Source organism: Sarcophilus harrisii, chromosome 2 (assembly GCF_902635505.1).
Source record: "Sarcophilus harrisii chromosome 2, mSarHar1.11, whole genome shotgun sequence".
NCBI classification, from domain to species: domain Eukaryota; kingdom Metazoa; phylum Chordata; class Mammalia; order Dasyuromorphia; family Dasyuridae; genus Sarcophilus; species Sarcophilus harrisii.
In genome coordinates, this window is record NC_045427.1 from 291,844,069 (window position 1) to 291,868,450 (window position 24,382).

The 24,382-nt window shown below is 37.1% G+C and overlaps 1 protein-coding gene across 9 annotated transcripts in view; it reads right to left on the reverse strand.

Annotated features, from left to right (window-relative positions):
- Positions 1 to 20,425, reverse strand: part of FLRT2 (fibronectin leucine rich transmembrane protein 2) — a 113,730-nt gene extending 93,305 nt beyond the window's left edge. For 7 of the 9 annotated variants that reach the window (XM_031952418.1, XM_031952412.1, XM_031952417.1 and 4 more), the window contains exon 1: positions 19,415 to 20,425. The gene's annotated coding sequence lies outside the window, so the exon portion shown is untranslated. Of the gene's footprint in view, positions 1 to 15,845; positions 15,941 to 19,414 lie in introns of those variants that run through there. The other 2 variants (XM_031952419.1, XM_031952409.1) reach the window with 2 other exon arrangements.
- Between the last annotated feature and the right edge of the window lie 3,957 nt (positions 20,426 to 24,382).

The window sequence follows — 24,382 nt, forward strand, 5'->3', positions numbered from 1 at the left end:
TCCCCAAAGTGTTAGCTTAAATAGTTCATTTCTTACTTCCCCCTACTGTCTCCCTCTGTCCCCCTACAAATGTTCTTTTCTCAGAAGTGATTTTCAAACATATTTATCAAAAACATTTTGTATTTACTTATCTGGTATATATTGTTACTCTAAAAAGAAAATTAACTCTTTGTAGGCTTTTGTATCTCTCCAAAGCTCTCATGTAAAACCTAGCATGTAGCAATAACACAAATATATTTCAAATGTAATTGAAATGATTGGGTTTAAATTTCGTGAGAATGTTTTTAAAATTTGGCAAAAAAAACATCTACTTAATAGATGTCTTAATTTATACCTACAGGCTATTAGCTATAAAATTAAAATTATGGTATTTCTATAGTTATTGGGAGAATCATTGTGGAATATGCTGATATAGTTAAATAACTGAACCCAGTGTTCATCTATTCACTCCGATTTCCTTACTTTTGCAAAGGATGCTATTTTTTTACTTAAGAGCTGTGTTCCAGAACAGAAAAACAGCTTTCACCTCTAGTCACCAAAGAGGCAGACTATTACATATATTATTACAACATTTAAAAATTGTTTCCTGCTCTGTTTGAAGGTAAGACAGGAGCAGTTTGCCCTAAATTCCAAATCAATAGTTTCCTTAGTCAAAGGATATTAATCACTACACCAGCCACTGAATTCTTTAGATTTGTCTTGATAATACAAAGGAAAGTGGCAATACTTTTCACATCACTGACTAACTTAGTTGCCCATAGCCTTGGTTAAATCAAAAGGAGATGGTGGCCAACAGGTGGAGAAGTAACTTATGAAGACGTTTCCTTCCTTTTTCAGCATTCCTGTTGTGAATGAAAGTCTTTAAGCCACTAATATCCAACAGTTAAAATTTAACCCAAGCACCAAATGCCTAGTACTTCCTCAATAAAAATCATTACACCTGCAGTTTTCTAAAAATGAGGAGCTGAAGGTTAGGCTGGCAAAATTTTCAGAGACTTATTACAACCCTGGGCTCATCAGATATATGAGTAACAGGACTCATTAGCTACAGCAGCTTAAAAGAGTCTGAAAAATGTCAGGAATAGCAGCCCATTTACTTCAAAGACTCCAAAATCAGCTCTCCAAATTCTGCTATAAAATGCAACGTTTCCATACACATGTTCTCCGTGGCATTCTAAACTTGTATAATGTTACCAGTATTACTACTGGCATCATGCCGGACTTATTAGCCTTCCTTCCAAAGAGACCAGGGCTCTCTGAGTATGTTCTGTACAACATTATCATATTATATTAATATAGGAATCTGATCACCATCTGACATTCAGAAATTCCTCCTTTTAAGTAACCCCTCCTCTGGGTTTAAATTAGAGACAAGTTCCTGAGATCAGTATCTATCTCTTAGTCACCTAGAATTGCAACCTCATATCATCCTCATCAACTCTTCACTCTCACTCATTCCCCATGTCCAATCCATTACCAAATCTTGCCATTTTTACCTTCCGTAATCAGAATTATCATAAGGTATAGAATGAGCTCTGTAACATATGATTCCAGATGGAATTATAATTTAAGGATCCTCATCACTCCTATCTGGACTATGACCTTCTCATTGATCTCCTTGCCTCACATTTCTTTCCATTCCTCCATTCCAATGCATTTTCTTCTTCACATCCCCTCTCTTAAGTTGCCCTGATTTCCTTCAATACTCAAAATAAATTCCACCTTTTACAGGCTTTTCCTAGTCCCACTAACAATTCCACTTATACTGCATATTTCTTCTTCATATATAATTATTAATATATTCTCTTATCCATTAGAGCATAAACTTGAGGACTTCATATTTGACCAATGACTAGCAATTCATGGAGATAATATAAATTATAGCATACTTGAATTGGAGGGGTCTTAAATCTTATCCAATATAATCATCAGTGTGGATTAGTTTAAGAAATATCTAGATCAAGATCTAGTATACTTTTAGCACTGAAATAGGTTTTGTGCAATAATCAAAAATTATGAAGACATGGGTTCCTGAATTCAAGGCCAGAAATGTCAAACACATAGTCTATGACACTCCACAGTGCTTCCTGAACCAGATTAAACTGTAACTGGAAAATATTTTGCAAAATAAAAATATAATAGAATATAGATAATATTAAAATGTGTTTTTACATTAATATGCCATCTATAAGGATTCTTATTTACTGTTTATTGGCCCCATTTCTATTTGACTTTGAAACCACTGCTCAAGGAGTTCACTGATTAATAGGTAAAGAATAAAAATGAATTTATATACATAACAGAGGAATCGAGATCTTTTAAATACCACAAGAAGGATAAAAGTAGTACAAAGGAGAAAGGAATCCTATTCAGTTTAGGAGATTCGAAAAGATCTTAATGAAAGACAGAATGTTTAATATGGACAATGAAGAATGACTCGGGAGTACACAGTCAAAACTGAACAGGGAAGGTTTCTAAAAGAGAAGAAACAATACTAATATTACATAATTAAAACTGAAAAGATAGGTAGAAGGTACATTGTGGAAGAATTCCTAGAATAAGTAATTTAAATTAATTTAATAAGCAACAAAAAGGCGGGGACAGTGAGAAATTTAACTGTTTCTGAGTAATGGGCCAACATCATAAGAGATATCATTTAAAAAGAATAATCTTTCATTGCTCTATAGCAAGACTTCTTAATTTTTTTTCCATTTTCAATCCTTTTCACCTCAGAAATTTTTATGTGACTCGGGCATAAAGGTATATAAAATAGGTATACAAATCAAACATTTTCTGATTAATTATAATTTCATGCCCTCCACATACAACTATGAGAAACCATATCAGATGTGACACTCTATAGCAAAGTTGTTAATCTGGCTTTTTTTCTCAATATATTTTGTAATTTTTTTCAATATAACTAGTTTCCTTTTGAATTTCTCTATCTTTATTTTATGCATTTAAAATACTATTCTGAGAAGAAAGGCATAGGTTTCACCACATCATCAAAGAGATCCAAGACTCCCAAATGATTAAGAATCCCTGTTCTACAGGAGAATTTGAAATAGGGTAAAGGGAGCTTTGGAGATTCCAGTTAGAAGTTTATTAGTGCATTCCATTTAAGAGGTATTGAAAGTCTGAAGGAAGCCTTACAGAAAGAATGAAAGGATAGTAAGTTCACATGGACAAAATAAGGAAATTGCTTAGATGGAAAGGCTTGAAGGAGAATTAATCAAAGATGCTCAATGATCACAAAACAGGTATATCATCTAAATATTTGGGAAAAGAAAGCAATAGATATGTTCATTTTCCTCATGGGACCTCATAAGGGTGACCACAGTTACACTGCTATCCCATGACAATGCTTAGACTTAAAATTCAGTTCTCTTGGCACCTAGGCATTTTTTTAAGGATCTTTTCACTAAATCACATTTCTCAAATTGCAATGCGGTTCAGTTCACAAAGATTGATTAGCTTTTACTCTGTATACACAAGTACATATTATGAAGGCTATAGAGGAAAGCATTAGTTGATAAAAATGTATAATTAGGAGGGGACTTAGGGATTATTTTATCCAGTTATTCATTTTACAAAATGAGGCTCAGAAATGAAATCACTTGATCAAAATCAGGTGTTTGGACTTTAAATGTACTACTCTTTCTACTCTCACCACTCTAAATTAAGACATGCTCTCAAGAAGCTCACAATCTTATAATGATATTTTACACTACCCAAACACAATACTTAAAAAAATATCTTCATATCTCCTGTGTATATGATTGAGATTGCCAGTTGTCATGTAGATTTTTTGAAAGCTTACAATAGTAGCTCAACTTAACAATAAAATTCTATGAATATTGTTACTATCTGGGCCTCCATTAAAACTGCATTTGGACCCTCAGTGCCAAGTTCTCAGGAATGAAGTAGTGTTATATCTTTATGACCCACTAATTTATCATTTCTTATTGGCAAAAGGCACCACTCATTTATTATTATACTTCTCATAGTGTTCCTTCTTCACTATGCTTTGCATTATAAAGCAATCAATTAATTGTTTGCTAACTTGGATTTTGAAATCAAGAATGATAGATCTTAAAGAGATCTGGAAAAGTCAGCTAGATTAGCTCCATGCCTTTGGCAAGACTCCCTTAAACCATTTTACAAGATGATAATCTCTTCTGATTTTAATAACCTTAACTGAAAGAAACTGACACTTTCCCCCAGTAACCCATTCCCTAATTTTCAAAGAAAGGAATCATGTATAACTAAAGGAAACAACAATAACATGACTTGAATCTATAGTATTGTTTGTATACTTTTAAACAATTTTTCTTTTGTAAATTTCTCTTCTCCCTTTCTCAATCTAAGGCTTGTTTTGAAATGAAATAGAAACTAAGGCTTAGCTCTCTTCAAGTCAGAGAAATCAGTATGTGCCAGGAACATAAATTTGTGGGTTGAAGGGTAATATGATATGAAAAACATTTTTGGCAACTTTGGATGACCTTAGGTTAAGCATAAGGAATAGACCATAGGGAACACAGAATACTAGGGGACATAACTGCCAAAAAAAATATTTCTCATGTCTTTGCTTCTACCATGATGTCTATAATTAATCAATTTATCTGATTCATTTTTGGCTTCTTACTATTTTTCCCTTTAAGCTCTTTTGGGAAAAATTCTTCAAAATCTATATGGAAGAATTTCACAAAACAGAAACATTTAGAATATTCTCCCATTTGGATGTAACTCTACTCACTAGAATTTTATAAACTTTTCCATTTTGTCTCCATTGATAGATTCTCCAGGAAGTATTTTTATGTGTCTGCATTTGTAAATTTATAAACAGTAGACCCAAAAGAATTTCAGTGAAAGTTTTCTGAAGCTTCTATAACTTTTTAAGAAGGTAAGAGTCCCTTGACAAGCTTAATTTTTTATTGAGGTCAATATCTTGTTAAAAAGGTTAGCCTAGGACAGGTCCTCCTTCTGCACTGACAATATCTTTTTAATGAAGCATGACCTCATCCTAGGAATCATTAAATTTATCCCACCTTGATTTTGAAATTCATGGATACTTAGGGCCCAGAAATTGCCTAAATTGAACCCTTAGACTTGACCTTTAAAAGGAGACATGTGAGCAAGATGAACGAGACTAGTAACCAGACATGAGAATAGATGGACTACACTGAAGACTCAACTCCTTAGAGAGAAACCTAAAATCTACAACACTTTGTCTTGACACCAATTAACCAACAAGGCATTTATAAACTGCCTATTCTAAGCCTTTTTTTCTTCTTCTTCCACTGCCAATCCAAGGAAGACATATTGAAATCTGGCTACACTTGCTTTTGAACCTGCTAGGCTTTTCTCAAAAAATGAATAACTAAAGAATGTGAAGAAGCAGTGAGTTATAGTGGGTAGAGTGTACCACCAACCAATAACTAGGAAACCTCTGTTCTTATCTAACCTGCTTTGTAATTATAGAAAAGCCATTTACTCTCTAGACTTTAATTTACCCATTTGTAAAATGAGAAAATTAGTATAGAAGACCTCTAGAGTTCCTTCTAATTCTAAATTCTGTAACTATAAAAGGAGGAGCTTTTTTGAAGTAGTCTTTTTTTTTTTTTAACTGAAAAACAAAACTATAGTGGTAATGACTTTTTTAAGGAGACTTAGACTTGGATTAAAAAGGCTTAGTTTCAAGTCCTGGTTCTGTCATTTACCAACTGCAACATTGGCCAAGTCACTCACTCTTAACTCCCCAGGTTTCAGTTTTCTTCCTCTTTAAAATTTAAAAATTGGACTAGATAATCTCAAAGGTTTATTCCAGTTAATTCTGTGTGAAGTACTCATTTTACATTTGATAATCTCTTGGACCCAGAGAGGTTAAATAAATCGACAAAAGTCACCAAGTAGTAAGGGTAAATATAGGCAGTATTTGAACCCAAGTCTCCTCCTTCCAGGAGTGCTCTTTTCTTTGTCCGACAGTGCTTTGTTTATACAATTCTATGCTTTCAAATGAATTTAAGTTTGAAATTAAGTTTGACATTTTTCAAATTTCAAATGAATTTAAGTTTAGTAAACATTTATTAAACATCTACTATTTACAAGGCAGTAAAAGAGTGAGAAAGATAAATGAAACAGGAGTCCTACCCTCACAAAGCTGATAATCTGAAATTTGTTTAGTCCTTCCAAATGTGTTTAAGTTAGACCCTCAAACAGCATACACGGTGCAGTGAGGAATGAGAAGGGTAGGGAGGGAGTTTAACATTTACAACTATTATTGCTTCCCTACCCCTAAAATTATCTTATATATAAAAATATATATATAAGTTTCTTGATGGAAAGGAGTGTTTTGTTATACTTCTTTATCATCAGCACATAGCAAATAATATCTAAAACAGGGGTCCTCAAATTATGGCCCGAGGGCCAGATGTGGCAGCTGAGGACGATTATCCCCCTCCCCCAGGGCTATGAAATTTCTTTATTTAAAGGCCCACAAAACAAAGTTTTTGTTCTTTACTATAGTCCAGCCCTCCAACAGTCTGAGGGACAGTGAACTTGTCCCCTATTTAAAAAGTTTGAGGACCCCTAAATAGGCATGAAAATAATTATTGTGACAGAGGGATATAGGAGCATAGGGTAAGGAAAAAGGATAGTGATGGCAAACATAGAAATATAGCTAGATTTTTAAATTCCTGCCTGAGGAGTTTAGATTTTTGGTGGCATATGATAGGAAATCACTGAAATATTTTTAAGAAGGAGAGAGGGAGAGAAGGAAAAGGTGAGAGGGAAAAGAAAGGAGGGAGAAAAAGGGAGAAGTAGAAAAATGAGGAGGAAAAAAAGAAAAATGCTAAATTGAGTATCTTGAAAGTAGGTGTGGGGTAGGGAGGGGGAAGAGATATCATTAATAGAAGAAGGAAATCCAGAGGAGGGAAAATTTTCCTGGAAAAGGTTAATAAATTTTGTTTTGGACATAATGACTAATTTTGATCATGGTGAATCCGAGGTGCCAAGGAACATCTATGTTGATATGTGGCTTCAGAGGACTTTTCCAGGTCTAGAGTTACAATCCTATGTGTACCAAGAAATTGAGAATATAGGTCTGGCAATTAGGAGAAAAGTTAATGTAGACTTCCTTAGGAGAACTTCCACAGGTAATAACCAAAATGAGGTGAGGGGGAGAGGAACCCACATACATACACATACACACACACACACACCCTTAACTCCTCTAATTTTGAATCTTTGGTTTCATAATTAAGTTATGAAAGTTTTACAGATGCAACACAGAAATCTGAAAACAAGAGGATTTTGAAACATACTAAAAAGAAGGTAACCAATTAAGAAGATTGTTTAATTTACATGGCAATAAGTGATAGTAGTAAATAAATGGAGATAATCAAGTCAGATAATAATAATAATCTTAATTACCATATCAGAAACCTCAGCAAATAATGCCCTCTATCTTGGAAATTCAAACTCTTATGCATGAAAACAAGAATAAATAAAATAGTAGAAGGTTCAAGGAGAAGAAATTGTTAAGGAAATGAATTTAAAATCAAGAACAGGGCACATCTGAAGTTAAAATGAAGCTTTATGATAGAGACAAATATTTTCCATATCTAAATATATCAGCATGGCAAATATTTCTTTTCCAGTAAGTGTCTGGACAAAAATCTTGGCCTATGAAAAACCATTTTCTGGGATGAGCTCATATTTAATCTCAAGAAAATTGGTCAATTAATACATACTCAAAATACTAAATTCAGTTATCCATTACAAAGGGGTTCATTTGATGATGTTATTTGTCCTTGGAAATAATTTTGTTGTGGTGGTTATGTCGATTTTAGTCAAGTCAAACTTCATATTATACCACAGCCAAGTACCAGTGTGAGCTATTGGAAAGGGTGTCAATTTTATATAAGTACAATAGTGTACATTGTGTACTTTCATGAATTGCATAACATAAGTGCCCTATTCTTCCTCTCAAAAGTTAAGCATGAAGTAAGGCATATATTTGGTGTTTAATAAATGGTGGGATGGATGAAAAATTTTGGAACATCTAAGAATTAAATTTTTCCAAAGGCCCAACTATAGGCTTTTTTAAGAAGGAAAACAAAAGCATAAACACCTGTAGAAGAGTCAAAATATATCAAATCCATTCATTATGTGATTTCTTCTTCTTTGTCATCTTCTTTTCCAGGAGTGCATAAAATGTGGGGAAGTATACTGTGAAATACATCTATGCCCAACAGTGAATACATCTGCAAGATAGAGCCTCTGTGACTGCGCAGTATTAAATCAGAATATGTAGCCAGAATAGTAAAACTTTAGACTCTCTAAAAATGAAAATATAAGATTTTTAAATTTCAAAAAACAATCTTTTAGCTTTATTTTATTTTCCAAAATTATTTTTAAAAAGGAAGATTTCCCAATACAATATGTTTTTACAAAGTACCTTGGAAAGACAAAGTATGTTAATAGCAAGGCAAAAATCAGTCCACATTTTCAAGAAACTTGGAGCATTTCATCTAAAGAAGTGCCTCTGAAGGCAGCAGTGCTTTATGAATCCACTCATAATAAATCAGTCTCAATTCCTGAAAATTATCCAAACTCTCACAGGAAGGAAAAGAACTATCTTCCCATATGACAAATGCCAGGTTCCCTCTCTAAAAATATTGGGTTGGTCTCAGTCACACTTGTTCACTGTAGTGCTAACTTTTCTTTAGTCAAACTGTGAAAATAATTTCATTTTGTGAAAGAAGCTAATTGCAAACCCTTCTCCAGTTCCTTACATACATATAAACCTTATGCTATAAAGCAATAATTGCACAGTAAATGGACAGATGTAATCCTAAAAATGTGTTTTATGATAATAATTTTAAATTATATCACTTAAATCTTATGTCAAATAAGTCAGTGAGAATTTATTAAGTACTTACTACATGCAGGTCCTGTACTAAGCATTGGGAAAACAAATGTAAGCAAAAAGAAAGTCCTTATCTCCAAGAAGCTTACAGTGTAATGGGCAAAGACAACACATATATAGAGCTAAACCGGCAAGGATGGTGATAGATTAAGGGAGATACCCATGTGGGGACATCAGGGAGAAATCTTGAGAATCAGAAGATAGCTAGAAGATTCAATAAGTGAGCATAACTGTCCCTTCCTCAAAATGGAGATTTCAGGAGTACTGGCAAGTGATAAAGGAATATGGCAGGGTGAGAAAATCATATACACAGAGATATGAGTATGGTAGCAAGGATGTCGTAAATAGTTGCAACTGGAAGACCATTGAAATTCTTTTGCTTATTTAGTATGTTATCTTGGCAAAATTATTTCAGTTTTCTGGGCCTCTGATTTCTCATCTATAAAAATAAGATTATTGGTTTAGATCCTTTTTCATTCTGAAATTCTGCTATATATGATAATTTTATGCACATTGCTTCTCTACCCCCACTCTGTCCTGCCATTACTAATACAATTCTTGAATACTTAAAATATAAAATTGTTTAAAAATCATTTAGAAAAGTAGAACCCTTTATCCAAAGTAATTTGGAAGTTAGAAGGATTTAGTAACATTTTAAAACTATATGTTATAATATTATTACCTTTCTTAAAATCTCATATACTTTCAGATACAACAAACATTTATTAAGCATCTCCAGTAATCAAGACACTGTGCTGTGTAGGACATTCTCAAATGAGGAAGATAGAGTTGCTCTTTTATCCCAAAGAAGATAAAGATAAAGACACCTTTCGTCTTCTTTATAGAAGTGGGGTACTATAGCTGTAGAATACTATATATACCTCAAACTTTTTGATATATTAATAGAACTTGACTTCCCTCCCTCCCTGCTTTGTCATATAGAATGTCTCTTTGAGGGAGGGGAGAGGAAAGAATACACTAGAAAATACAGGTAATATAAAAACAAAATATGTCAATGAAATGCATCTTTATTTTAAAAATATTGTTGCTCTGCTCTCAAGTAGTCTCTATTCAAATAGGAATGATTATGGTGAATGGTAAAGTATAAAATTTCTAAAATTTAAATTGGAAAGTTCAACAGCAAACTTATTTTCGATTCAACTTCACTATATTGCCAAATAAAAAAAAAATACGGCATAATGGAAAAATCACTATACAAGTAGGAATCAGAAACCAAACTGACTTCTTAAAATCCTGACACTGGCATTTTGTATCACCTTGTCACTGTGAACTTTCTAGGCTCTCATTTAACCTCCCCCATACCTGTTTCCTCATCAGAAAAATGGAGAGAATAAGCATTTGCCCTATACCTAATTCACAGGATTGGTACAGAGAGAACACTAGATGAATCCATTTGAATAGACAAGATACTAATTACATGGAAGGTATTCCATATCAAGACCCCAGTGAGTTAATGAGTTTATGTGCATCTTCTGTCTCTAGCAGAGTAGATACCATCCCTCTACACCATTTTTATCTACGCCTTTCCATTCGATCTTCTATATAGGCTCTACCAAACACAAAGAACGCCTTCTTCTGGATATTTTCATGTATCATGGATAATAATACATAACAGGGATTTCCATCTGTTACTGGCCTCTCTGAATACAAGATGAGTCCACCTCCTTTCCCTGCCACATCCCCTAGACTTTGTCTACTCTTTAAATTCTTCCCACCCTCTGTACATTGTAGTTGCTTGATAAATACTAATTGAAAGGTAATGCATTCTAAAACCCTTTATCTTCCATTGCCTAGCACAGTTCCTGGCACATAGAAAGGCTCTTAATAAATGCCAGTTGATTGATTCAGTTCTCAGAGGATCACAGGAATCTCAAAGTATCATTAGATTTTTCTCCACTCTTTCAAGTTTCTCAACCTGCTTTTATCTTAAAATGAGGCAAAGATTTCAGTTTTCCACTTCTAAATCATTTGGCTCTATTATTCATAATCAGACACATAATGAATGTATGGATCAAATCACAAAGCAATGGGTTGAAGAACCATTTGTTTACTCCAGTGAGCAGGGACATTACTTGTAAAAGAAAGTGACATGAATAGCCAACTGGGCCTGGAAATGACACTTGGTAATGAACCTATTTCAGGAGGCACAAAGTTCTAATGCTTTCCATTCAGCCATGTGACCTTTGCTATTTGTAATGGACAATATATTTATAAGCTATTTTCAGGAGAACCTGAATACTTTGTTTTAATGATTGATAAAGGTGAAGATTTCACTGCTCCAAGGACTAATGGCTTCCACTCCCTTTTTGACCTGTTAAACTTATTTCAAAATTTAAAAAATAAAGCTCTCTAGTTTAAGTGGGAATTTCTTTTCTCTATATCTCGAAAGTACTAATGAACAGAACTAAAATATATTAAATGGTCTGTGAATTGAGGGTTTATGATCCCTCTGTGTCATTTTACATTTTCCTATATAAACAGTATGGAAAAAATTGAAGTGGGGAGGACAGTGTGTTGGAATGAGGAGGAGTAAGTCTAGTCACAAGAATACCTAATGGCTATCACTAGATTTTTTTTTTAATATCTAAGGCATTTAACCCAAAACTGTCGAAAATAATCATTCTCATAGTATATCAGTAGAATAGCCGACCAGTGTTTGAGAATTATGAATATGGCCTTTTGACTTTTCAAATCATGTAAGGACATTTTCTTTGACCTTCCTGCACATGGCCTCTATAACAATGACACTGTTTTCTTGAATGAGGCAAAGGACATATGGCTCTGCATACTTCTGCATAAACACCATCCTACTCTCACCCCCTTTAAATTAAGCTAGAGGCAGTATTTGAAAAATAAATAATGTGGTTCCAATTCACTGCAAAAGGTACAAGAGGCTAGTCCGTGGCAGGCCTGCAACCAAAAGGCTCCTTTTAGAAGGATGTCATACAGGACTTTTTCTGCATCATTAACTCTTCTGGGATCCTGAATATAACATGATAAATTTCCTTAAGAAAGTAGCCACTGTTTGGTTTTGATTCACTTCAAAGAATCAGAGCAGAAGAAATCAAAGAAAACCAAAGACCAGTAGATGTGAAAATCGTCAAGGAAAAGGAGTAATGAAGGTTCTAACAGATTTTGGCCATCTAGAGAAAATGCCAAAGATTATTTTTCTAATACAGTGTTTTTACTGTTTCATGCAACTGAAGTAAGTCTCTGTATTCAGCTTAACAGAGGATATTTTTATTACAATATTTGTGTCATAGCTGCTTTTAAAAAAATGAACCTTATTTAAAACCTTGAAAAGGCACTCTGTCTACTAATGGTTCTAGGGGTGCTTTTTTTCCCCCATGAAAAGAAGACAGTTAATTGGAGGGACGAGGTCACCCATTGCTGAAGAGAGAAGAAAGAAACTAATAGTTCCATCTGTGCCACTCTTAAAAATAATAACCTAACATTTATTTTTTAGAAGAAAAAGATATTTTCACAAAGCAAATGTAATTTGGGAGGGATGAAGGAGGAGGTTAGAACATAATGATGGCCATTTTATTTTTCTTTTTAAATTATTCTACAAAGGTTCTTCTGAGTACAACCTACTCATGGAAAAAGAGAACTAGCCCAAAATTCCATGTTCTCAAATACCACTGCATTATAAACCATCTGGAAAATGTCAGATAATGGTATCCACCCACTTAACAAATGAAATAACTTTGTCTTCCATTTCCATTCAGAATCATCAACTAAACTTGAAACTGAATACAAGTAGAAGGCAAAACTTTAAGAAACATGTTTTTAAAGTTTTCTAAAGAGACCTTCTCTTTAAAGACATCCCATGAAGACTCAACTTTTCCTTCAAATCTATCACTGCAGGTAGAAGCAAAATTAAATGCATACAAATATTGTGATATATATCCATGCATCCATATGCAGAGATACACAAACACAGTTAGATGTAATAAGTATCTGTTCTCAATATATGTCTTAAAGTTGTGTGGTCTTTATATAAGTATTTAGAGATTAATAAAATTTTCACATATATTCAGTAGGATTGTATGCCTTAAATTAATTGTATTCAGACATACAAGTCTTATTAAAATTGGACAGCACTGTTATTTATGTTGAACATACTATGAATGCTACATGAAATAACCATTTAATAGTTCTTGTTATCATGTAACATTTTAATGCCCTTGTTAAATACCATTACCCACATCGGGCTGTCTGGAAAACTGCAAGTTAGGAAATCTAAGCATGTATAGAGACAAAGCATTATATAGTCTGCTTTCCGTGTAATTCTGGGCTTTGGAAATGGGGGGAAAAACAATGACTGTTCACTTCTCACAGATAGAGGTCACTAATGGACTGATTTTGAATCACTCTGGAAGAAGCCTCTAAGTTATAAAAGTAATCTAGTGAAAAATGAATTTGAATTGAGATTAAAGAAGAGATACTAAGAGATGATTAGACTCTAAAGAATACCACCTGAATGAAAAGAATATGCTATTTGGCCTTCTCTAACCTTCTAAACGGAAAGGTAACCACGAGAGAAGTTTATGGGACTTTCAATATTTAAATTTCAGATGCTACCCATCACAGATATTCTTTTATAAAGAGAAAAATTGATAAATCAAACTTGAGAAGATTTTCACATGGGTTTTCGTTTATTTAAGGCCTCCCAGGCTTAAATATTCTTGATTCTTCCTTAAAATTGTATCCTATAATAATGTAGTTTCCAACTGGGGAAGTATAAACTTGCTTTAGGGATATATCTTTAAAGCAGCTAAATCATACTATCCATTGGACCAGAATAAAATGTAACAGGCAACAGGATTCAAATTAGATCTAGAAAGTCAAAGTCAACATGAGATAAGCTCACATCATCTGAAATAAAGTATACAGAAAAAAATCTGGACTTCTTTTGGATATAGTGAGCAAAAAAAAAAAAAAAAAAAAGCATGGTGTCATTTAGAAATCTGCTTTATGGTATTAGAAACATTACCTGAAATATTGAAAACTGTAATGAAACTACTCAAGTGTTTCAGAGTACAGACATTTTACTAGCATTCCATTGACACTAGGCTTGTAATGTGTTCTGCCATGGAGCAACCAGCATGCTCCTACTTAAGAATTGCTTGTACCTGCTATCTGAGATTTAGAATGCTGTTTGAAATTTCATCTTCAGAACTCCTAGAGCCACTGAGGTGAATTTGTCCAACCTGACAGCATAAGGCCACACTGTCATTCTCAATTATTTGGAAATCCTTACAGGATTTGGACTATATGAGGCTTTAGAACAAAACAAAACCAAAAATGGGGGAGAGGTAGGTTTTCAGAAGCAAAAGCATTTTGAGAAAAATCAGTAACTTTAACTTCTATGTATATCACCTAAATATGATTGCTCCAATACATTGGCCTCTAGATCCCATAAGCATCTGGCATATTTTGCTTATCAATAATTTTTTAAAAAAGCCCTCATATCCCAGTTATAACAATATTGGCCTTAAAAATTGACATCCATACTACAACAACCTAATATCAGCCTGGGAAAATGCCAGCATTCAATTTATTCCCCTCAAAAAACACTTAGTGGATCCAAAGTTTGTCTTTCTTTTCATTTAAGATTTAATAAAATAAGGTCATTAGGTTAATTCCATATTAGGTTCTATATCTAAACTAGCCTTCATTAGCTTTTTACCATAAGAAGTTAGATGTAATAAATTTAACAATAAGCCTCTGAATGTGTGGAGGTGGAGGGGTATGGGCAGGAAGATGACCCCCCACCCCTGCAGTACAATCCATTTCATTTAAGTAATCTCCCAGTTGAGTAGGAAGCAATCTCTGCTGTTGAAAGAAAGGGGTTTTGCAAGGCAAATGCAGCACATCTAATCAGCGCCTTACACACTATAAAGGCGTTTACACGGATTTGTGTCTTGCACTTTATTAGCTTACTGCAAGCTTTAAAACAGATTTCCTCCACTAAAATTAATTAAGGCTCGAGGTGACTGATTTCCATTTACAAGAGATGACATCTTCTTGAGTTTCCAGGTGAATTACTAATAACAATGATAGCAGTAATAAATGTGCTTGCTCGAAACATTTCTTTGAGGATTTCCCATTTTTCTCCCCTAGAAGGCTCACCAGTAATTTCCCCCAGTTTCCCTAAGTGAGGAAGAAATTTGAGAGACGTGACAGCATTCTCTCCACTGCCCCCAACCTCAGAGCACACAGGCGCACTCATACTTCCTGAGCCTCCCCAGTGAATGTAGCTACTGATGGAGAATCTGATTCTCTGCACAAGTCTTCCCCCCACCCTTTATTTCATCGCAAATTCGCGTCAGCAATGACTAATACAAACCAGTTCTCCCCTCAATGAAAACTCGAATTCTAAAGTTCCCATTTTATGAGGGCTGAAGGTGAAGGGAGATGGAGAGGGGCGCCCACGATTTCAACTTGGGTTTTGTGATTTTTTTTAAATGTTTCCCTCCAAAGTACTAACAAATTGGGGTGTGAAGGTGGTAGATTCAATCGTTTTTAAGGGTTTCCAAAAGACAGATGCTATAATCATTTGCTGTAATTGGGAATGTTCAAATCTATGCACCATCTATCTACCTCAAGTGAAAGATACCAAAGCCCTCCAAATTCACATCCAAACCGACAAATAGATATACAGGGCAACAGCTGGACATACGTTCCATCCCCTAGCTACAGGATCCACCTCTCCACACTATCGCAGATGATAAGAAAGGCTCCAATCCTGTCTATTAGGTGACAAGTGATCATTTGGTTCTAGGAGCAGATCCTGGATCATTAACTTTGCTTCCTTCTTGACTCTGCTGAAGCTAGGGATAAAGAAGGGATTCGGGGGTTTAGGAAGAGTGGGGTGGGGGCGTCACTTTACCTGGGAAGGTTCTTGCAGTCCTTTTCCAGCCCTGGTCATAATCCCTCTTTGCGCTTTTCCCTCCCCGGGATCCAAACTTTTGCTGCTGCTTCTGGATCGCGGTGGAGGCTGCGGGTGCCCTGGGTGGGTATCCAGCAGTTGGGCTAGCGGCTGCCGGAGCTGGATCCCGAGCCGGAGCCGCTGTGACGGGCGCGCTTCTCCGCACCCCGCGGCTCGTCTCTGCCAGCTCACCGGAGCGCTCCCTTCCCCTCGCTCTCGCCTTCCTCCCTTACGAAGCAGCGGCATCGTCCTCCCCCTTCCTCCTCCACCTCCTCCTCCAACGCGCAGCCCAGGGCTCTGGCATCCCACTCTCTTCTCTCCTGCCTTCTTGTCACCACCACCACCCCCTCCTTTTGCCTAGCGCCCCCGCTCCCCTAATGGTGCTCTTCGCAAATAAAAAAAATGACACCCCCTTCTCTTACCCCCCACCAAAAAAAAAAAAAAAAAAAAAAAAGAGAGAGAAAACTGGGGAAAACCGAAGGGGGAGAATGCAGCCGCAGGATGCTCTCTCGCAGGTCTCCTTTAGAGGCGATGAAAGGATCACAGGAGGAAGCACCGAGCCTCGGGACTCGGACAAGTCTCCAGATACCCTACACACGTATGTGGGAGCGGGAGCGTGTGTGTGTGTGCACGCGCGCGCGTGTGTCTCGCTCCAAGTCTTGCGCCTTCTTCAGACGGTGATTGCGAGGCTGATCTAGATGCCTTAGATCTGACTGTTCCCCGCTAATGTAAGTCGTGCCTTGCCCCCCGCCCCCCAGCCTGACACCCCTGGGAGATGTTTACAGTAATGAATTCAGCTGATAGCCATCTCGCTCCTCTCTGGCTTGCTCACTAGCTCTCTCTCCTCTATCCCTCTCCCTTTTTCTCCCTCCCTCTCCCTCCTGGAGGCCCTCCCACATTTCTAGTTTAAAGAATGCTTGGAAGGCAGGGCTGCAACCCAAGGCTTTCCAAGAGGCAAAGTCAGACTAAGGTTTTTTAACCCTGTCCTTCCCTGAAGGAAGGTTTAAAAAAGAGGGTTATGCTTCTTCAGTCAGCTACCAAAATAGATATCATTTTCCTCCTTTCTCTCCTCTTCCCCACACCTTCTCATTCCCCAGTAATAAAAACTCTCGGTAATGAAAATCGCTGAAGGACACTTTTTATAGTCTGGACACTTCGATGTTTCCTATGAGAAGGATTTATTACTTGAAGAAACGTCCAAAACATGACATTAGAAAGAAAATCAAACCTTTCTATAAAGATGGCGTTATTTCAAGTAGAGGGAATTTCGGTGATACGATTACCCACCCCCTTTTATTTCCCCACTGGCCTTTTCTCCATTCTCCCTACACCTTACTTCTTCAATTAACTCTAATCGGGAAAATGACCAAATATTTATAATTTTGTAAGACTCCTTCCTTTCAACTAAACTGTTGTCGACCCCCTTCCCTTTCATTTCTCCTTATTCTTCCTCCTAGGAGGACCACTTAATGTGATGATAGACTGTAGTGGGTACCCAGATTCAGCAACAAGAACTTAGGGATCGGATTCCAAACTGCTAAAGAAATAAGGAGTTTTATATGGCCAAGTACTCCTTTTTATTGTTCGGTAGACCTAAAAGTGATGTCTCGGAAAACAGGAAATAGCGTTTAAATACAAACAAACAAATGATATTCTTGATTTTCTTCTCTGGTTTCATTGCAGGTCTCTCTGCCTACAGTAAGTTCCTGTCATGTTTTAACAAGTCAAGAGACAGGCTGATTCTGAACAGAAGAGGGAGAGCGCTCTCGTTCTACAACCCCGACTTCCTAAAGCAGCAAACGTTAGTTGATTTGCGTTAGAAGTCGGTACACTAGGGTTGTAAACTCAGAGAAGGAAACCAAGAGAGATGTGATTGAATTATAAGGCAGAATAAGTAGTCAGGAACGATAATCCTCACCTTCTTGAAGAGGAATAGGCTGGTCTCAACCACAGATCAAAGCCTGAGTCACTGGGGAGTACTTTTACCAATCCTTTCTCTCCCTCCTCCCGCATTCGAATGGTCTCTAAAGAATTCATGTTTCTGAGAGCCTGAGAAATGCTAATGCAATTTAGAGAAAAGTCTGATCTGTTTGCAAGGGCAAAATTCAATTATATGCACGCATACATGGCTGTATGCATGGCTCATGCCTTAAGATCTTTAGCTTGACTTCTGCAAGGTCGGAAAGGGAAAATATATATGTCCCACTTGATTCAAAACGTGTTGAATGGTGACTAAATGTACAGAAATAGGAAAGGAGGGAGAGAAGTTCTGATCCAGGAAGGACAGACATAGAGTGCCATCTTGCTGGGAGGTTCCAGCAGCACCAGCAGCACAATTTAACAGCTTGATTAGCAGCAGCAGCAGCAGCTGCCGCCACCCTAGCCGCTAAACCCTGCTGAGAACCCGGCAGCTCAAAGCGCTCCTGCCTGGAATAGTTTCTTTGGCACTCGAGGGGGCAGTTACTATCTTGCCCAGTCCAATCACCCCGACTCCCCGCCCAATTCCTTCCCCTTAGAATTTCCTACCCAGTACTTGATCTTCCCCACGACCTTGATCTTTCTTCCAGATGATGAATTATCCCCAACACACACACACACACACACACACACGGAGTCGATCACAGAAGGGATTTTTCCACCCTGCCTTTAGCAGCAAAGAAGGAGGTGCTGGGAGAAGTTTGCCTAGATGTGTACTCAAAGAAGCAAGTAGCAGGCTGTGTCATTCAGTTCCATTCCCTACCATTCACCTTCTTCTCTCCTTACACTGACCCAGGCGCTGCTTGGTCTTTGTGTTTGTTTGTTTTTCTCCAGAATACTGCAGCCACGAATTCAGTAGGTCTCAGCACAACTCCCCCGGAGTCACGCCAAACTGAGGCCCTTTCCTAGCAGAGAGTCCAGACTGCCAGTTGGAGGTGGTACGTCTCCAGATAATCACATTAGGTTTTTAGGAAATCACTAAAGTCAAAGTAGAAAGAACCGGGACGGCTGGATCCTCTTAAAGGACTAATAATCTAAAACAGATTGCATGAGGAGAAAAGGGGGAGGGGAAAGGAATAGGAGACTGGAGGTTTTAGAACCAACCAACAAGAACACCAATAATAACAGTAATTGATGTGGGAAGAGGGGGAAATACTGATGTCTGTAAGGTAACAGCAAGTCATACTGTAAACTGGGTGCTGTTTCTCTGACAAGCCACAGGACTCCGACACCCTAATTTAAGAATATAGGGCAAAGAAGGTAAATGTCAGTTGCTAAACTACTTTAAAGTAGTGGATTGGCTAGTTGGAACTTGCACCTAAAACTAGGTAAGGTTACAATGTAATGCAAGCTTGTACCTTTCTCACTTCCCTAAGTATTAAGTTAAAACCTGCAGTTTGCCTCCCTTGCCAGCCAATTCAGAAAATAATCCACCCCCAAAAAACAAAAACAAAAGCAAAAAAAAAAAAAAAAAAAAACTGACAGTAACTTGTGCCTCGGAAGCTCTGGCAGAACCTCATCAACTTCACCTGAGTCTCCAGAGTTCTGTTTACCTGTTGGTGAAATCTCCGAGTTAGTTCATCCAAATCCCACCGGGTCAGGAAGGTGAAAAGAGAAAAAGCTGGTACAGTAGTAGCTGGGCTCCTGCTGCATGGTATTGTTTTAAGGATCGCCACCAAGGTCTCCCTTTCCCATTGTTGACAATCGCCACCCTTGTCCCAGATGTTTTATCAGGCTTGGAGGTTCGGAAGCGAGCGAGCTGCAGAGATCTTGTGGCTCCTTTCTTTAACCCAGACGCTAAAGTGAGGGCTCCGGCAAGAGAACGATTGAAGTGGTTAAAAGTCTTTTCTCAGATTCCGCCCAACCCTGCTGAGCGATCTTATCTCTCTGTAATCATTACTCACTGGTGACAATGGGAGATGCCAAAGTCTAAAGCGAGGATGACAGATTTCGAACTTGCAGCTACAAGGTACCTAGCCTGAGACAGTTTGCTTCTCCTCCCGCCCCCCTGGCCTTCCCTCCAACTAGGGAGGGAACTAGTTTAACTCTTTGTGCTCCGGGGGAGGGAAATGGAGCGGGAATCAGGAACACATGAGGAAACAACGCCGGGTGGCTGGCGTAGAAGTATGCTTTGCCCACGTGCATTTTTTCAATGTTAGACTGGTACTTAATGCCCTAAATGTACTCACAGTAGCATAACTTCAAAAGTTAGTTTCTGTTCTAGGTTATACTTCTAAACAAAAGGCAATCTTCCGGATCCTTTAAACCGTCTGTGGTTGTATTTATCAAAAGTTGCTAGGGAAGCCTTGGCATTCCTTTTTTTTCCAATCTTCGGTATCTCCTTGAGGGTCCTTTGTCCCAGTTTTGTAAACCCGCGGAGTGTAATTAACAGAAAAGTATCCGAAAGCTCAAGCCGACCAAAAGTCCTTTTTTGTAACTTCTTAAATTCTGTTTTTGTATGCCCCTACTCGCTAATTATATCGATCATGCAAGTTTGTGTGGTATCAAAAATACAAATAACCTTCTCCTACCCTCAGGCAACCTTCCTTCAAAAGGAAATGATCTGACTGAGGAGTGCAGGGCTTTTTGTTTGTTTTTTTTGTGGTTTGTGTTTGTGTGTGAGAGAGAGAGACAGACCGACAGAGACAGATGGAAAGAAAGGAGAGGGAGAGGGAGAAAGAGAAAGGGAGAGGGAGGGAGGAAGAGAGGGAGAGAGGGAAAGGAGGAGAATGAAAATAGGAGTTGGGAGCTGATGCTGCAGAAGGGAGCGGAAAGAAAGATTGCTAAGGGGAGGTGAGGGGGGAGTGGAAGCACAAACGGAAATGATTACAAAAATAATCGAGTCACAATATTGGAAGGAACCGGTCAGTTCCACTTCGGGATTTTGATCAGTGACATTCCCTTTCCCCACCCCCACCCCACTCTGGTGTCTTCTGAAACAGTTTAAATAAAGAACACAAAGAGGTTCTTGCCTCTGCATCCCAAGCGTTTTGCACTTTGAAAACAACTGTACACCAAATACTCTCTTAACTAGGGAAAAGTTAGCTTTATTTTTCAGGCATATCTTCAGCTAGAAAGGAGAAGAAAGCTTTAGGAAAAAGAAATGCCCCCTGATGCCCCGCTAATTACACGGTCACACCTAAATACACATAAGATGATTACCTTCATCTTATGCTCAGGTCAAAACTCAGGCATCTCGAACAGACTTCTATCCTACAATTAAAGAAGAGAAAAGCTTAAAAAAAATTAAAGGGGACTTTGCAAACAAAATCTGAGGCTTGAACTCGGCAGATTTTGCGGAAACTGGGCGACAAAGGAAGAGATCCGGTGATTTCCCCGGAGCTCATATATTATCCTAAATTCTCTCCCAAAGATTCATGCCAAGAGAAAGCTTTATAAATCTGCAAATCGCCAAGCAGTGCCCACTGGAGCATTCAGAGCGTTGAGCAGACTGGCTTCAGAATTCCGTTGCAAATCCGTTTAGTTGGCCAAGGTGGCAGCAAAACACAGGTTTAGGCAACTTGGAGGAGGAGGAGGAAAAGCAGCAGAATGAACACCGGAGACTACATTTTAAAACATCGGAGAAGTAACCTACTCGCGTTTAAAAATCATTCCTTTTGGACAATGTATGTATGTATATGTATGTATATATGTATGCATGCATGCATGCGTGCATGAATATGTCTATCTTATATAGAGGTTTAAAATTTTAATCTATGATTCACCGATTCTTTCACGGTTAACTATGTTTGGGGAGGGAATATAAATGAATAAAGTTCATTGGATTTGCTTTGCTGCTGCAGACTGCTATAAAAGAAATCAGACTGAAAGGGGGACCCAAATGCACAATATTTATGTTGTAGATTATCTATGCCCCTAAATGGTAAGAACACTATGTTATGTGTCCCTGATCCCAATTAGAGGCCATTAATGCAATTACTTGTCATAGCAAGAGGAGGAAAATGAAATGAGGAAACGGGTTCAGCAGGAGAAGATACATATATATACACACAAAAGCATTTGCTGTACATGTTTTCTGACAAAAATCTTTCATTCACAGAGAACATTGTGACTGGGTGTACATAATCTTATGGACTTGACTTAGGAAGACTAGGGTTTGAATTCTGACTTAGATACCTACTAGCTTTGTGACCTTAAGCAAATTACTCACCCTGTATGTGGCTTAGTTTACTCATTTATAAAATGAGGAGTTAAACTGGATAACATAATAGTCCTAAATTCTATGATTCTAAGTGTCTGATTGATGGTGAGGGAATGCAGAGAAAAAGCAGATATTTGGAGGATTCAAAGCAATAGTCACAGATTTAAATAAAATTTGATGTACCAATGAATGAGCAATTTACAAAACTGTGACACAAAATATTTACAAAGAAAAAAAATTCACAAAGGGGAAGGGAATGCTGGGGGGAAAAGCAAATGGGTGACCTGCCAGTGTTTATTTTAAAATGTATTTGAAGATTCAATTGTTAGCTTCAAATCATAACAAAAAATCAGCACATTTAAAGTTATCTTCAGATTTTCAGAAACTGCTTACAGAAAGGATTAGAATTCTCAAAACTGCAATAAAAGTATTTTCAGTTTGATTTAAGGTAAATTTTTATTACAACCTTAAGCTCTTTAGGTCCCCACACCCCTGCCTTTCTTCACATTCAATATTCCTTCCCCAAACTACACTTAGACCATTTAATATCTACATTGGAAAATGCTTTGGACAGTTACCAGCACTACATCATTGTGTCCCAACCTATAAAATGCAAGAAGCAAAGTTGACCATTGCAATCTTCAATTTAGGTCACTACCAAACTTATCATTATAAATAAATGAACACTTAATAGCTCATATTCACAGTGTTCTTTTAGATTTACAAAGCACTTTTATATCAATTTTGTCAGGTACTTAATGAAAGTAGCCCTATCCCCATTTTAGAGATGAGAAAATTGAAGCACATAAATGTTAATTGACTTCCCTATGGTGGGACAGCTCTTAAGTAATGCAATAAAATGTTTCCCATGTACTATGAAGTTTTAATATTATACTCAGATAAAAATTCCTTCTCTCTTCTCCCTTGTAGCAATGGATATGTTTGGTTTGCTTTGCTTTGATTCAGTCCAAACCTGTGACTTCATTACTGTAGAGAATTCCCAATATGGAAACTCCTTCCACTGATTGCAGAGTATCAGGATCTGAAATTTAAGGTTTTAAGAATGGAAGGGTCTTGAATGAAAATAAAAGACTAAGTAACTTGACTTCCCAATAGTCACAGATCAGATCTTTATCTACTTTCCTACATAGCCTCTCAAGAATAGAATAGCTATCATTAAATATTTGAAAAGCTGTCATATAGAAAAAAGAGGATTTAGTTTTTGTTTTGTTTAGTTTTTAATCTGGTTGACACCAAAGGTTAGAGATGGCACCAATGGTATGAAGTTACAAGGTGAAAGATTTTAGCACAATGTAAATAATTTTCCTCAATACAGAAAGCTTTGAATTATCCTAAAATGGAATGAATGGTCTGCTTTTTGAAGTGGTAGACTCCCTCTCACTGAAAAAAAAAGTGTTTAAATAGAAGCCAGACAATCACTTGTTAGGGACAATGTAGAGAGAACTGGACTCCTACATAAAGAACTGGCTTGTGCTAAATGATCTGTTGGATTTGACTAAAAATTTTAGGTCAAACTCACTAGCATCATATTTAGATTAAACCTCCTGCTATTTGGGCACAGTTATATGTAGTGTTTGCTCACAGGACCCACTCCTAATCTATCCAACTATTTTCAGCCAATCATATCTTTAGTTAATAGGGCCACTAGTTGATCCTCATTAGTTAAGTCTATACAAATCTATTATCAATAATGAGAAAACAATCAGGTTTTGCTGATGTAAGGTCTCATACTACTGTAGAAGTCTTTCTTAATGAATTCAGTATCATCGTTTTTTCATGTGAGATGGTAAAAGTAAAGATTGCCTGATTTGGTATCATGGGACCTGGATTCAAATCAAGCTTTTGCCATTTACTTATTACCTGTGTAACATTGGGCAAGTCAAGTAACCTCTTATAGTCTCTGATACCTCAACCTTGAAAGAGGGGAATGGAATAGTTAGTATCGGAAGACCCTTCCAGCTCTAAATCTATGACCTATGATTTTACATTCCCATTCTGGAATTTTGCTTTTATAGTTTCCCATATCTCCCAAGAGAACTGGAAGATTTCTGTGGAAATGATTGCTTGATTATCCATCTCCCCAAAAGCCTTAGTTTCTTCACCTTTCAATAAGGGTTACATGATGATTATGAATGAACAAAAAGAAAGGTACATATTGACAGGAAACAAAAGCACTTTAAACCTTGGAGATTTCCTCTACATAAACCTGCCATTTGTTAAGCAGCTACTTTCTCTATTCCAAAGGGAAGCTGGCAGGAACTAAAGGCAAACCTTTTCCAATTGAGTTCTAAAGGAATAAGTGTGGGGAACTCCCTTCTTTGAAGGAGCTTTGGAATAC